The following is a 16,662-nucleotide window of genomic DNA, read 5'->3' on the forward strand; positions in this document are numbered from 1 at the left end:
GTCAAAGCAGAAAAGTTTCAGGAAGAGAGGAGTACTCACAGTGTGAAGCAGATATGTGAGATAAGGGCTACGAAGCAGGCATTGGATTCGGTAAATAGGAAGCCCCTAACAAGAATAGTTTTTGTGGAATGATGAGGGTCAGAGGAGAGTATGTTCAGGAGTGAAGGGAAGTGGCATTGGGTATAGTCTGTATTTTCAAGGCTGAGAGGGAAGCCTAGAGTGCTACCTGGAAGCTGTATGGACATAATAATACTGAAATGTGAATATGTGGATAGGCTAAGGTAAAAGACCCAGAGAAGATCTTCAATTACTCTTCAGCAAATTCATTCATTCATTCAGTCAGCCACCAATTATTTAATACCTACTCTGTGTTTTGCTCAGCTCTAGTTGCAGAGGATAAAGCAGTAAACAAAGCCTCTGACTTCAAGGAGTCAACAAGTCTGATGGAAAAGACAGACGATAAACAAGTACATAAATAAAGAAGAGCATTACAGACTGTGATAACAAAAACGGGGGGAGATGAGACAGCGATTAACTGGAGGAAGCCACTTTGGATACGATGGTCAGGACAGACCTCTCTGAGGAGGTGATATATCTGAGCTGATACCTGGAGGATGAGAATGAATCAGCCACATGAAGAGCTGGGGCTCAAGCTTTTCAAGCAGAGAGAAGAGCATACAGACCCTGCAGTGGAAAGTGGCTTGGTCTGGGAACCAGGAAAAGGCCAGTTTAAACTGAATCACATAAGTGAAGGAGGAATAGTGGGAAGAGACGAGGAAAGAAGGTAGGAGTCAGATGATAGATGGCCTTGTAAATAAGTTTTTTTTTTTTTTTTTTTTTTTGCGGTACGCGGGCCTCTCGCTATTGTGGCCTCTCCTGTGCGGAGCACAGGCTCCGGATGCGCAGGCTCAGCGGCCATGGCTCACGAGCCCAGCCGCTCCGCGGCATGTGGGATCTTCCCGGACCAGGGCACGAACCCGTGTCCCCTGCATCGGCAGGCGGGCTCTCAACCACTACCAGGGAAGCCCAATAAGTTATTTTTTTATTCAAAGGAAATGAGAAGCTATTAAAGACTTTAAGGGGTAGAATGCCACAAAGGTATTAGTTCTAACTGGAAATTTGCACTGGATGTCAAAAATAGTTGCTGTTTATTGAGCCACTTACTATGGATCAGGCACTGTGCCAAGCCCTTTGATGAATTACCTAGTTTTCCCCTAACAATTTTATGAGGCAGATGCTATTATTACTCCCATTTTGCAGATGAGGAGACTGAATGAGGCAGATGAATTAGCTGCTCACAAATTATTATCTATGTGAGTACATCGTTGATCTACGTTTTCCACTCCCCTTGTATCTAGATGTAGCTACCTAGGTAGTTCTCATCAATGGAATATGGATGGAAGTGATTAGTGTCATCCCCAGGCCAAGCTGCTTAAAAGCATGGGTGCCTTTTCCACTCTCTCTCTCTGCTTCCACTTGGTAGATATCACAGAGACCTTCAAGTCATGGATTGAACATGGGGAGAGCCAGGATCTCTGAATGGCTGACCATGGTGCTGAACCTCCCTGCTGACCTACATCGGACCTTGATAAAAACAAGAAATAAGGTTTTATTGTGTTAAACCACCCCCCAACACACACACACAATTTGCTTTGTACTCTCTCTTCTATAAAGTCAATAATGGTGATGTAATCTACTCCCTCTTCTGTAGGATATGCTAAAAATTTGTACCTGCCTCACCTATATACAATATGGCCCTTTGAGGCTTTGTGGTTTGGGGACTTACATCATTTGACATGCAAGTGTTAGAGTGCAAATGAAAGAGAAAAACAAAAAGCTCTTCAGTAAGAGGGTAGGAATGATTTTCTGATTGGTTAAAAGAAATTCATAGCACATTAGAAACAATTACCTGCTCGCACCTTCCTCCATATGGCTACGATCCAGATTCCTCACATAGGTGCCTTTTAAATACTTGACACACTGCTCCTCTTTACCATGTTTTACCTTCTTTAACATTCTCTCCAATAGTCTAAATTTACACACATCATATCCTCCCACTTCTTTACCTGTGTGCCCTTCTTTATAGGGATACCTCTATAATTCCAGGCCCTGAATTAAGACTCTTTCCTAAAAAGAAGTTCTCTAGACTGTAAACTCCACAAGGACACGGTCAGGTATGTGTTTGCCTGATATAATTGATCTAGTCCCTGGCATGGTGTCTTCCATGTACTAGGTGCTCGACAAATATTTGTTGAATTAACAAATCATGTATAAATGAATGGATGATACAATGGCCCTCAGATCAATAACAAACTTCTGCATTTCAATAATAGATAAATGTAATGGGATTGTTAAGTGGAAATGGATTTATGGGAAGTTATAAGAAAACTTAAAATCTCTCTTGATCTTAGAACAATGTAGAACAAACAACAACAACTTCATTTATGCTAATGTTCTGGAAATCCACAGAATAAAAAGAAAAACACAAGATTGTATTTTGTGTGATATCCTACCAGAAAAATGTTCTAGAAAATATTAAAGTTGTGTGAGTTTTTTCTTTCTTATTTAATGAGCAAAAAGCCAGCTACTTCAAAATACAGAACAGGACAGAAAATCACCTCAGAATTACTTAGGAGGTATCTCTGAAAAGTTACCCTGGAACCTCTGGGAATGGACTTGATGGTCCATGGAGAGATATGTTACCAAATATTTCGTATTTTAAGGGTTGTGAGAAAATCTACACTACCCCTGCATGGCAAATACCCAAACCTGACCCTGGGCAGTACCTCTGAAGGCAGCTGTTCACCTTAGGAATTAGCTATAATTGTAGACCAAAAAACCCGATCACTAAGAGTTCAACCCTAGAATCCCAAACATAGAGTACAGATAAGCTTAGTCCAGAAGAAACAGAATCTTCTTCCCTCCAAGAACCTCTCCTTGGATTTTGTTCCCATTGCAGGACAGTGGTCAAGTATCCATGAGACTGGGCAGTACTAAACCTCCAATAAGACTCCATGCAGCATCACAAAGCAATAGCAAAGGCTGACTGGGACTTCCCTGGTGGTCCAGTGATTAAGACTCCAAGCTCCCAATGCAGGGGGCCCAGGTTCGATCCCTGGTCAGGGAACTAGATCCCACATGCATGCCGCAACTAAGAGTTCGCATGCACAACTAAGGAGCCCGGGAGCCGCAACTAAGGAGCTTGCCTGCCACAACTAAGACCCGGCGCAACCAAATAAAAATAAATACCAAAAATATTATTTTAAAAAAATTGCAAAAGCTGACTAAATTGATTAGACTTCACTATGACATTCAAAGATGGCTAATAAGTCTCATCCTTCGGGCGGAGCAGGCTGCTGAACTGTTTTGTTAATTCTGGAGTGAAGCAAAGAGAGTATCCCAAAGAAGATCGTTAGCTAACCACAGCAAGTAGGGCCCCAGAAAGTGATGCTGAAAGTCAAATTGCTATATCTCAAGTGACTATGCCAGCAAACCTTGGGAAAGGAGTGGCTGAGGCAATAGCTTGCAAATCTGCTGGTAGATTTTGCTTTACTCTTAGGGACCTACAAGTAAAGGATTTGGTAGTTTCCTCAATGAGATTACAGGAAAGAAAGAAGTAATTCCTTGGCCTTATTAGTGATAAAATTGTTCATAGTATTCTCATATTGTCTTCTTAATCTAGGCTATAGCTGCACATATGTCCCCATTTTTAATCATATCTTTTCTTCTTTTTTTTTGATTAACGTCACTAATGATTTATCCAATGGGATTGTATTTTTTTTATAAATTTCTTTTTTTTTTTTTACTTATTTACTTTTGGCTGTATTGGGTCTTCGTTGCTGCGCTCAGGCTTTCTCTAGTTGTGGCGAGCAGGGCTACTCTTCGTTGTGGTGCACGGGCTTCTCACTGCTTCTCTTGTTGCAGAACACAGGCTCTATGCATGCAGGCTTCAGTAGTTGTGGCTCGCGGGCTCTAGAACACAGGCTCAGTAGTCATGGCACATGGGCTTAGTAGCTCCGTGACATGTGGGATCTTCCCAGACCAGGGCTCAAACCTGTGTCCCCTGCATTGGCAGGCGGATTCTTAACCACTGCGGCACCAGGGAAGCCCTGGATTGTATTTTTTAAAGAACAACATTTAGCTTTATTAACTCACTCTGTGGTATCTTTTCCTTCTCTCTCTCTCTCTCTCTCTCTCTCTCTCTCTTTTGGTATCTTTTTCTATTTCACTTATTTCTGCTTTGATTTTTTTTTCTTTCCTTCCTTCTACCTTCTTTGGCTTTATTCTGTTGTTCATTTCCTAATTTCTTGGGATGAACATTTAGTTCATTAATTTTCAGCCTCTACTTATTTCTTCAATAAGCATGTAAGGCTATAAATTTTCCTTGAAGAAACCTTTTCACTGTATACCTCAAGATTTGAAGTATAGTGTTTTCATTATCATTTGTTCAGTGTTCTTTAAGTTTTAATTCAGTTTATTCTTTGACACATGAGTTACTTATATGTATTTTTTTAACTTCCAAATCTATGGCATTTTAAAATTTATCTTTTTGTTGCTAGCATCTAACTTAATTGCATTGTTTTCAGAGAACATGTTCTCTATAATAATGTTATCTATAATAATGTTCTCTATAATAATATTCTTTGATATTTGTTTAGGTTTGCTTTATGCCTTATATGATCATGTATGCTTAAGAAGGAAATGCATCCTTTGAGTGTTGGTTACAGAATCTGGAAGCATTAGACACCCCCAACATCTCAAAACTATCTTTTTCTGGTCTCCATAGCATTACCTTCCTAACATTTCTGCTGCCTCTCAGACCATTCCTTTTCTACTTCTTACATTGGCTTCTCTTCCTCTATTTTACCCTCAAATTCTCTAATCCTTAGTTCCATGTCTCATTGTTTCTATCTTCCTGCTTTTCACTCTCCTCTCTAGATGATCCACTTCACACTGTGGCTTCAATTTCCATCTATGTTATCACGGTTTACAAAGTAGCCTAATCTAGATCTCTCTCCTAAGTTCTAGGAACATATTTGCAACTGCCTTCTGGACAGCTCCAACTTGCTGTTTTGCGTCCCACACTGAAAGATTTTCACTCCTGCCTGTATCTGTATTCTTTTTTTTTTTTTTTTTTTTGGCGGTACGCGGGCCTCTCACTGCGGTGGCCTCTCCCGTTGCGGAGCACAGGCTCTGGACGCGCAGGCTCAGCGGCCATGGCTCACGGGCCCAGCCGCTCTGTGGTATGTGGGATCCTCCCGGACCGGGGCACGAACCCGTGTCCCCTGCATCGGCAGGCGGACTCTCAACCACTGCGCCACCAGGGAAGCCCCTGCCTGTATTCTTGATCTTAGCTGAGAAACCTTGCCTCCCCTCTTCGTGACTTCACCAAATCTCGTCCATTCTCCTCAGGCACCTCCCTTGTATCAGGCTCCTCCTCTGCGTCACCATTGCTGCGCTTTTCATCTCAGCCCTCGTTCTGTCTTGCCTGAGCACTGTTGCTAGGGAAACTTTTCTTTGAAAAGTGTTTTCTTGTTCTAAAATCTCTACTGACTCCCTATTTTCTGCCCACAGAATGAAATGTAAGCGGGCCTCAACTTGCTTTTCAGCTTTATCTCCAAACCACAAACCACCACTCACACTCTGAATCCCTCCTACAATACTGAGCTTATCGAAGATTCCAGAACTGCGGAGGGTGTTTATGTCTTTGAACCCTTGGAAGTGGTTCTACCTGGAAACTTCGAATGCTATTCTCTCCCTTCCTTCACTCACGCTCTCAGCTCAGTATACAGGAGAGCAAATGTGCATGGGTACACGTGCACACACACACGAACACACACATTTACCTGGAAAAATCTGCCTATGTGTAAGCAAGATTAGAATGGGGGGAAAGGTTTATATTCTGGTTTTTTTTAAGTTTATTATTTTGCAGATGCTGCCAATGAGTGATGAATGTGATTTCGTTAGAGGGGAGTAGGTACAGGGAAAAGTCAGGAAATGGTTAATAAAATCTGTGTTTGCAGATAGTTCCCTTCTCTTTATCCTCTCTCTGCTGACTTAGGACATTTTCTTTAGATTCCACGAAATGATAACACGTCCATTTTCACTCCTTCTCAGACACCTAATTGCCCAGGTATTTAGATGACTCCATCTCCTAATCCACTTTCACGTTACTTTCCCTTGGGATTGGTTGCCTGGTAACTCTGATACCAAGCTTGCTTTCCTAGTAATTATGCTCTTCGTATTCTCCAATAATTATCTCCTGCTGAGTTTTCTTACAGTTTATTTCTAAATTTCATATATGTGGACCTAGGAAAATAATTTTATTTTCTTAGGGTCATGTATAAAGTGTATTTATAAAGAACATTTACCAAATGTTTATTGGTAGAAGGAAAATTTCTGGGTTCATGTTCCATTTCCTGCCAGATAAAGTGACCCTTTGCTTCACAGACTATCTGTCCTTGCGAGTATGGCTTTATGTGAACCTGACATATAATGTGAGCCAATTCTTTACCTTCCTGTGAGTGCTCAACTGTAACATTCAATGTCATTTCACAGAACTGGATTAAAACAAGATAAAAAATTCACTAACAGCCAAATAAAACTTAAAAACAGAAAAAATGTATGAGATGATAGACTTTGTAATTAGTGTCTTTTCTTGTGTCTCCAGTCCATGCCAAAAGTTATTCCCAAGTTATATGCAAGAAAAGTATCAATGCATATACTATTTGGATATGCCATATACCCATGTAAAATGTAAAACCAAATTATACATGTGCTAGCATTCAGGGCTTTGTTTTTTAACATGCTATATACAAACATGGAAATATCTGTCTGATTTGTGGACAAATCACTCAGAGAAACAATCTGTCTTCTCAGTGATCATTCATCTAATCATTTGTATTTATCTATTGGGCTGTCAGTGGTGGGAGAGTACAAAATGGCCCTGTGACCCAATATTGTAATACAAATTGAAAAGTGATGTAATAGATGTTACTATTACAGGCTTACAGAAGACAAATCAACTGTAAAGTTCATGGGGAGCTCATGGGGAGCTGTGGAATAATGGGGAAATCCTTTTATGCTTAAGACATTTAAGTCTGTATTTTTTTTTAATATTTATTTATTTATTTATTTGGCTGTGCCAGGTCTTAGTTGACACATGCGGGATCTTTAGTTGTGTCATGCGAGCTCTTAGTTGCGACATGTGGGATCCAGTTCCCTGACCAGGGATCTAACCTGGGGCCCCTGCATTGGGAGCGTGGTTTCTTAGCCGCTGGACCACCAGGGAAGTCCCCTAAGTTTGTATTTTTAGATGATAAGACATAGTTGTACACATGTATACACTCAAAGATGAGATAAGTAATTCATAATTAATTTGTGCTGCAAATTTTATTACCCTTCTTACCAGAAACTTATATTTACATAAAAGAGTTTGTCAGATCTCAAAAGCTAGATTAAAAATCACAATGTATCTGTGGCATTTTGATATAGAATGAAAATAAATTTAATTTTGATGCGTAGTTAACATTGAAATAAGTCAAATTTTAAATTAGAGTAAGTTCAAAGTGGTATTTAAAAATCACACTTGTGTGTATAAATTCGGTAAAAATATTTTTCTCCATTCAGACATAGCAAACATAGGTAGAAAGAGTTTTACAAAGGTAGAGTGTTGAAATTATTTGGTTATGTTAATGTTGTTTATTATGAATGCAAAGCATTAAAAATACCTGACTGGACTCTAAGAATGCCCAAAATAGAAAAGTTTGATCCTGGCTTAAAAGTTCTTGGTGGAATCACACTTAAAAGTATCACTGTTACATGGCAGTTCAATATCACTTGTTCAACCATATTCCATGAGATACAGCTGTGATAAATGCTAAGGCATAAAGGAACTAGAGTTGGTAATGACTATTACCTTTCTCATTCAATTCACCCAAATTAATATAATTCTAGGCATAAAAGACTGGTTAAGCTGAAACATAACAAAGTTAAAATACAATCAAGTTGGAGAAAATGTCAGCAAAAATAGGAATAATAGTTAATATTTACATATTAAGTACTTACAATATGGCAGGTACAGTGCTAAGCACTTTTAAAAGATTGCTGCACTTAATCATCCCAACAACCTCATGTATTACTTACTATTAAATCTACAACTCATAGAACCAGACAGTAGAATCGTGGTTGCCAGGAGCTGAGGAAAACTGGGGAGATGTTGGTCAAAGGGTATAAACTTTCAGTTAAAAATGAATAACTTCTGGGACTCTCATGGTGATTATAGTTACTAATACTGTACTGTATACTTGAAATTTGGTAATAGAGTAGATCTCGTGTTCTCACCATACACCCCCCCCCCAAAAAATGGTAACTATGTGAGGTGATGGATGTGTTACTTAACTTGACTGTGGTATTCATTTCACAGTGTATATGTATCACCACATTGTACAACCTAAATATATACAATTTTTATTTGTCAATCATACTTCAGTAAAGGTGGAAGGAAAAAGTTGCTACCTTACATATGAGGAAACAGAAGCTGAGGGAAGTTAAACAAGTCACTTGAGGTTACAGTGATCAGTGGTGGAGCCCAAGTCTCCAGTCCCCTTACTCTTTCCCATTTTTCTGTTCTGCTTTTTACATATTGAACACAAAAACCGAAATTTGAACTTGTATGAAAAGATGAGTATGATTTTTTTTTCCTAGAAGACAAAAGGCAATGGGCACTTTGGCTGGGGGAATAGCTAATGCAAATTCAGATGTGGAAGGGATTTTGTTCAAAAGAGAGCAGGTATATTGTGCATTGAGCAAACAATGTGATGATGCTGGAAGATGATGTTGAAAGATAAGACCCTTGTGCCCCATTTGTTTCAGATCTTATTTGCCTAAGAGTTTTGACTTGATCCTAAAGGCATCGGCTAGTCAATGGAGATTGTTATTTGATCATGGAAACTCAGATGTCAGTGTGGAGGCTGAATTCGATGATTACTAAGGAATAGCTCCTAACAACCCAGACAAGAACTGATGATGGACCAATCTAAGGCAGGAACTCCCAAAGTAGTGGAGATATAGACCTTGGAGAGGTAAAAGAAATTTGCTCTCCTCCTCCCAGATGCAAGCACTTCAATCAGCTGTTGAGTATGCGTAAAAATGGGAATGGTCAGCAAAAAAGTGCAGTCCTGAGTTTTTCCACACATCAATAATATTTCCTGATGTGGGTTCTTCTTTACCAGTCCAGATGGGGAATTATCACTTGCAGACTTCAGAGGAAAAGGTAATTATAAAATTCATTAGGCTTCCTGAATGAAGAAGTATAATTAAACCACCATGGGCAAAGAGCCTCGTCTGTATAATTTAAAGCTATGCAGCGGGTCATTGTTTATGTCTCCAATCTCATCTACATGTAGCTAATTCATAATCATGCTCCATCTGGCCAAAATTAGTTACATTATTCTGTAGGCCAAGCGAGAATATTTGTTTTTTTTAAAGAGGTTTCAGTATCCTATCCAGTGTAGTCTCACGTGCATCTGAATTATCCATTCTCCTTTTCTCGAAATATTTGAATCTTGCTAGAGTGAAAAGTAAAAATAGAATATATGGAATGTATAAGAAAAAACTCTTGTTTCAAGAGCCCATCACCCTTAACAGAATGGGGTTAGGATAGGATATTCTTATACCTATTTAAAGGACAGAGAAACCAGGCAGGTCTGTGCCAAGCTGCCAGATGTTGAGGTGTTCAATTAGGATAACAAGCCAAAATGAAAGCAACAATCAAACCTCTTTATTCATTTACTGCGACAGTGCAAGCACGAGGCAGAAGCGAAAGGCATTGGCTCCCTAGTGTTGCATTTTCCTCCATGGAATGGCCCCAGGCAAGGATCAATGGAAGCACAGATGGGAGATATCATCTCCCTGGCAAGGAGCCCTGAACAAAAAGCTCCTGCTCTTTTACAGACCTGTGTGTCTACAGGAAGGAAGAGGGGAAAGGGCTAGGTGTGAAAAGTACTGAGTCAAAGTGAGAAAAACGGCCTCATCACCTCCCTGATAATGAGGTCCTGGTGGAGGGGCTTGGAAAATGTCTCAGCCAAAGCCCCGGGTAAAGAGACTTCCAAATGGAGGTGCCCGGGCTGGAAATGAAGATATGCATATGAGCATGGCTTGCCCAAGAAGGCCTGAGTCACTGACTGCAGCTCCCTCCAGAAAACTACAATGCACAAGTACGATGTGGGGAGGGCAGCTTCCCCCATGAGGCCTGCCAGGCAATTACCAAAGTCCTGTAATTCCCTGTGGTCAAACCTGACCACACAGAGGATTTTGTCCTGGAGCTACACTACTCAATGTGAATCCAGATCTGATAATACGTTGAAATGGGTTCACGTGTCCAGCATATGCCAATCTGCTAAAAGCCATAAACTGTGAATAGAGAGAATAAAGGAAAATTTTTGGTCTAATGTTATGCAACTGCTAAGGGTAGTTGGCAGTCTTGATTTTATATGTTATATCTGAGAAGCCCAAGTACAAAGGTTAGGCCCGGGGCTTGGGTAGGGAAAGGAGAAACTGGGATTTTCCCTCTTGCTTCCCAACTTTGCTGATTTCTCAGCAATCTGTACATTGGAGTTTGAGAAGAGAAGGGAAGAGAGAAGGAGTGGTGCTCTGAAAATACTTGACCTTCTCAGGCCAGTGAACACTCATTGTGTCAGCCTTCACCATTTGGGAAGTAGACATCAGCGCATGCTGTGTAATTTCAGAGCAGTGGCAGGAATCTCCTCATCTGACCTGGAGGCAACTCATTTCTCCGACGGCTCTTAAATTTTTCCCCTAATTTCCATTCTCACTGCCTCTCACTTAGGTTATTATAACAGACTTTGGATTACTGTCTCCGCCTCTGGTTTATTTTTCCCACTGGACTATCTGATAAGCCTTAAAAGACATAGAACCAGAGCTTCTTCAGAAGTCAGTTATGTAGAGTTGGTAACTGAAGCCCACGGGAACGAATAAGCTCTCCTAGACAGTGATGTAATATTAAAAACAAATAACCAAACTCTTCTACTAACGAACTAGGGAAAGAGCACACACCCATCTTTCACTTATTCAATAAATAATTATTATGAATATTTATTATTATACCATTACTACATTCTAAGGATTAAGAAATTCTACCCAGGAAATAAGGGGAGCAATGGGGTGGAGTTTTCAGCAAAGGTTTTGTATGACATTTGAGCTGACATGAAAGATGAAGGGTTTTTTCCAGATGAGGTAGGGAGGGGAGGAAAGAGAGGAGTACGGAGGAAAAAGGAAGTGAAACAGAAATATTTAGAAATGAAGCATCCTGGAATATTCAAAGTATTGCAAACATTTCCCTATGTCTGGATAAGGTGGATAATGAGTGAGATGAGTGAGTATAAGAAACAGTAAGAGGCAAAGTGAAGCCCAGTAATTGGAGGGCTCGTAGTCCATGATAAGTAATTCGGGCTTTATTCTGTAGGCAATTCGGGCACCATTGGAGAATTTTTTTACTTACAGTAATAATAAGGTAAGATTTTCATTTTAGAAACCGCAATCTGGCAATTGTATGAGACAGTTTGAAGGGTATAAGTGACTGGAGAGACTATTGCCTATGGTGTAAGTGAAAAAGAATATGGGCGTGAGTAGGGAAAATAGCAATGGAATGAAGAGGAAGGAATGGATGCGATGGGCATCAAGAAAGTAGAATTTAAAGAACTTAGTAACTGAATAGATGTGGGAGTGAGAAAAGTCCAGGGTGATTCCTAGTTATTTGGCTTGGGTGAATGGTTTGATATCATTCACTGAGACAGGGAATAAAAGAGGAGAAGGGGAGTTTTGAACATATTAAGCTTGAGATGACTATAGAACATATAAAACTGTGCGATCCAGAAGGCAATTGGAATAAGAGCTAGAGGTCAAGGGAAAGCTGTGGACTAGAGTCTTATGTGCCTGGGCAATGTCTGAAGCAAAGAGAATTCATCTTTCCTCTGTAGCCCTGCCAATGACTTTGTTCATGACCTCATCATCTCTCTTTTGGACCACTAAAATATTCTTATTGATCTTCAGTCTCTACCCTTGGCAGTTCATTCTTCGTATTCCCATCAGAGTGATATTTCTAAAATACAATTATATATATTCCACCATTTAAAACTTCTCATGGCTCCCTACAAGTCTGCAAAAGAAAAATCTATACTTCTTACTTTGGCTTTCTTGGCAGTGAGAGAATAGAGCAGCCTTACTAAAGACACTTATTTTTACATCATACGTTGTAAGGCTCTAACACTTTACAGTTATCCCCCAGGATATCTCGCAGAAGTGGTTCCCAAACATATGTATATTGATTACCCTCCGAAAAGACAAGGTCAGATGGCCAAGATCCTGAGCCCCCATCTTCTTCACAAGTTGTCTTCAACTTTAACCGTAAGATCTCACACATACCACGAAAATAATTGCTTTTCATTACCAACCTACGACTTTGGCTCCAAAGCCCAATGCATTATCCTGGAGAACTTGAATGGACAACATAAGAGCCACCTAGAACAGGCAATTCTCAAAACTCCAGGTGAAACACAGGTGGAGGGCATTCCTTGGCCCCTTGCCCCTAGACCTATTCCCTGATCATTACCCTCAACTATTTGTCATCCTAGTGACAATAAAAAGCGACTAAATAAATGACCCAAGGGAACAGAAGGTTCTCCCTGCTCTCTAAATCACTAAAATGTGGGCCAGAGATTTTACACCGGCAGCTGCTACAGCACACGCCACTTACAAGCATCTTTTGTTAGCCAACACAGTGAGGCCCCACAGAGTATTTTTTAAAAACTCTTCATCCTTTCCTTGCCATCCAAACATGAAAAATGAACTTGCAGTAGGGGTGGCGGTGCTCTTTGCATTTTGACATTCGACAATCCACTGGAGCTAAAACAGTATTCCTCCTTAGATGGGATATTTATCTTCCAGTTCATCACCTCTGACCCAGTTCTCTCATGGGCGTTAGGCCAGTGCTTTTCAATCATTAATGCGCCTGCGAATCACCTGGGGAAACTTGTTAAAATTCAGTCTCTGACTTGGTAGGTCTGGGGTGAGGTCTGAGATTTGCTTCCAGATAATGCTTCTGCTGCAGGCCCAGGAACCACGCTTCGGGTGACAAGGAATTACATAGGTAGCACAGTAGTTAAGTGCTTCTCTGTGGAGCCAACAGTCTGGTTTGGGATTCTAGTTCAGCCACTTACTAGTTGAACCACCCTGGGAAAAGTTCCTACATTAACTGTGCCTCAGCTTCCTCGTTTACAAAATGGTGCTAATAACAGTTCTTAATTCAAAGGATTCTAGAAAAGAGAGTGAGTCCTACGTGACAATCCTCAAAAGAGCGCCTGGCACACTGTAAGAAACCAATGAGTGCTAACAATTATTATTCATTATTGAAGTTATAGTAGGTCCCTCCCCTGCTTAAAATTATGAACTGGTTTTCCATTGTCCTCAGGATGAAGTCCAAACTCCTTGACATGGATTACAATGCCCTTTGTGACCTGACCTCTGTTCTCCTCTCCAACCTCATCTCTCTCCTTTTGCCCCTAGCCATGCACTCTAATCTCTCTCATCTTGATCCTTCTACTCATGGAGTTCTCTCTACCTAGAATAACCTTCCCTTTCTTTACCCAGCCAACTCCTAGAAGTCCTTCAAAACTTAGTTGAGGCAACTCGAGTTAGTTGTGTTGGAATTCTTCCCAGACCCTCCCCATCACCACTGTGAGTTAGGTAGCTCTCTTAAATGTTCCCATAGCATCCTAGCACTTCTCTGTCACAATACTTATCACATTTATATTGTAATAGTCAAATTGTCTCTGTCTTCTTTGGGGCAACTCCTGTGGTCATAAGCTTTCAGTGTGTCCAGTGTGGCATTAATAAATGAATGAATGACCAAATATGTTTCTTGGTGCTGCTGTAGATCTCTATTGGCCCAAATCCTTTGATTAGACCTCTTCTTTTATGGGTTGTGGATCACTGACCTTTAAGGATCCAGACAAGCTATAGCCCCATCTTCCCATCCCAGGGATGCACACATATTCACCACTGCCATGACCCCGCCAAGTAACTGGTATCATAGCAGCCCTGTGGGTAAACAATACACATACGCTGCTGAAGTTCTTGCATTTCCAGATTTAAGAATGTGGCTCATTGCGGTATGGATGTGGGGCTCAATCATTAGCTAAATTACTACACAGCAAAGTAATTTTAAACCTAGAGTTAGTGGCTTCAGTTCCAATTCATGCTAGGTTCTTTCTGTAAGCCATATTCATTTAACCTTTTTATCTCATTTTCATGGCCTGTGAAACTGCTTATGATCTAGCTCCAGTTCACCTCTCCAACCAAGTTTCACTACACTTGCTATGCTCCCGCCACATTGGCCTGATTTTGATTCCTGGAATACCCAGCTGACCTCTGCAGGATCTTCCCACCAGCTAGTTCCTTGGCCTGAGATGTAACTCCATCCCACCCACCACTCCCACACACTCACAGACTGTAGACCACCTCTGCCCCCTTTTCACTTCCAGAATGCAAGCTCCTTGAGGCCAGGACTTTGGATTTTTTCCACTGCTCTATTTCTAACACCAAGAGTAGTGCCTGGCCCACAGGAAGAGCTCAATACTTATTTGTTGAGTGTTGAGTGAATTAAAACTTCCTATCAGGTCTCTGCTTGACTGTATCCTCCATGCTTGCCCCATGTAAGGGCAGCCTCCCTCTCCCTTTAATTCATATGAGCTCTCACTAGGTTTGTCTGTTTTATTTTATGGCATGTATCACTGCTTGTAAATATCTTCGTTTGTTTGTTCACTCCCCTCCCCCCACCCCGTGTTCTCTCCAACAGATTCTAAGTTCCAGGAGGGAAGAAATGATATTAGTTTTGTTCAATGTCCAGCACCTAGTAATTAGTTGATAAATATTTTTTTTTCTTGAATTGTTCAGTGAAAATTAACTGGCCAAAGGAGAATAATGGCACTATTATTCCATTTTATTTATCTGATATAAAAAATCCTACAAAAGTTTCAAGGGCTATTTGTAGCTTTAAAACAGAAGCAATTAGTATTAACCATAGAACGTTGGAATGAGAAAAAGTCTTAGATGTCATGAGGCCCATTTTCCTCACTTTGCAAATAAGTAAGTTAGGGCACAGGAAGGAGAAGTGACTTGCACAACTAGTTAGTAGCAGGATTGGAAGTACAACCCAGGGTTTCTAATGCATGGTTCATCCACCAATGAGTAAAAAAATATATTAAGTACCTACCCTGTTGAGTAATTTTGACTTATATGCTCACCCTAGTGACATCTCCAGGTATCCATTCAAAGGCAGATGCAGGTAAAAGATGGAGTACAGATTGCTACTTCTAAGGATCAGGTTCTTCCATTTATAAAGGCATATTTGGGTTGAGTCAGAAAAAGTGTACCCACTCCTATTTAAGCTCATGAAGAGTTCACTTGTAGCCAAGTTCTGAAGGTGGTGGTAGTAATTAAAACCAATTACACAAAGACCTCATTTTGATAATCATGTATTATCAACAAATGACTCACAGTTTTGATATCTGCAACTGGTTAGGAAAATTCTGTGTAGAAACTAAGTGTCGCATAGGGTCATGCGTTCTCAATGGGGCAATGAAAACTGGTTCTTGGGGGTGTGTAAAAAAATTTCACTCTCTTTATATATAAAGCACAGATATATATGCAGTACATAAATAAATGTATAGTGTATCTGTCCTATGACCACATATTATATAATTCCTTTCATAGGAAATGTTCAGAAAGGCAGATCTATGGAAATAGAAAGTGGATTAGTGATTGTCTGGGGCTGGGGGGAATGAAGGTAGGGGCCTGGGGTGATAATTAATGGGTACAGGGTTTATTTGGGGGTTGATTAAAATGTTCTTAAATTATTGTGGTGATGACTGTAGAGCTCTGTGAATATACTAAAAGTCATTGATTTGTACACTTTAAATTGTGAATTTTATGGTATGTGAACTATATCCCAATAAAACTGTTTTAAAAAAACACCTTCCCTCCTTAAAAAGTCATGGGGAAGGATGGCAATTAGAGGAAAGCCTCTAAAGAGGCTCCTTAAGGGCTCAATAGTGAAAAAAAAAATTGAGAAACGCTGCCTTGGACCAACAAAATGAATTTCATTTTAAATCTCTGTATTCCCAGTTCAAACATCCGTGATGACAGTTCATCCTCACTTAGCCTGAACAGTTCCTGGGTTAATCCTACCCAAGCCAGTCAATGTCTTCTGGGTCTCATCTCTACCAATAGGTAGAGTCTGGAATTAGGTTTGCTGCCCAGAACCTGGTCTCTGAGAGCAGTGGGGCTGAGAAAAGCGTTTGGGGGAGGCACACCTTATAGGGATCAGAAACCATCTCCTAAAAACTAGGTTGCTTGAGATGGCCAGAGGGTCCTTGAGCACTTAACTGTCTAACTCAGTGTCACAGAGTAAGCTCTCAGGGAGACAGACTCTGAGGTGTTTAGCAAGCATGGCTTGGGAATCAACTTCCGTGGAAAAGAGGGGAGGGAAACAGGAGTCAGCCGAGGGAAAGGTTGAGCTCTGATGCAAGCCTGACAATGGGTTTAGCCAGCCTCAAGAGAAGCTCTAGCACTGGGATAGCACTT

Source organism: Aethalodelphis obliquidens, unplaced genomic scaffold (assembly GCF_003676395.1).
Source record: "Aethalodelphis obliquidens isolate GAN/ISIS:26980383/991018 unplaced genomic scaffold, ASM367639v1 scaffold10, whole genome shotgun sequence".
Classification (NCBI taxonomy): domain Eukaryota; kingdom Metazoa; phylum Chordata; class Mammalia; order Artiodactyla; family Delphinidae; genus Aethalodelphis; species Aethalodelphis obliquidens.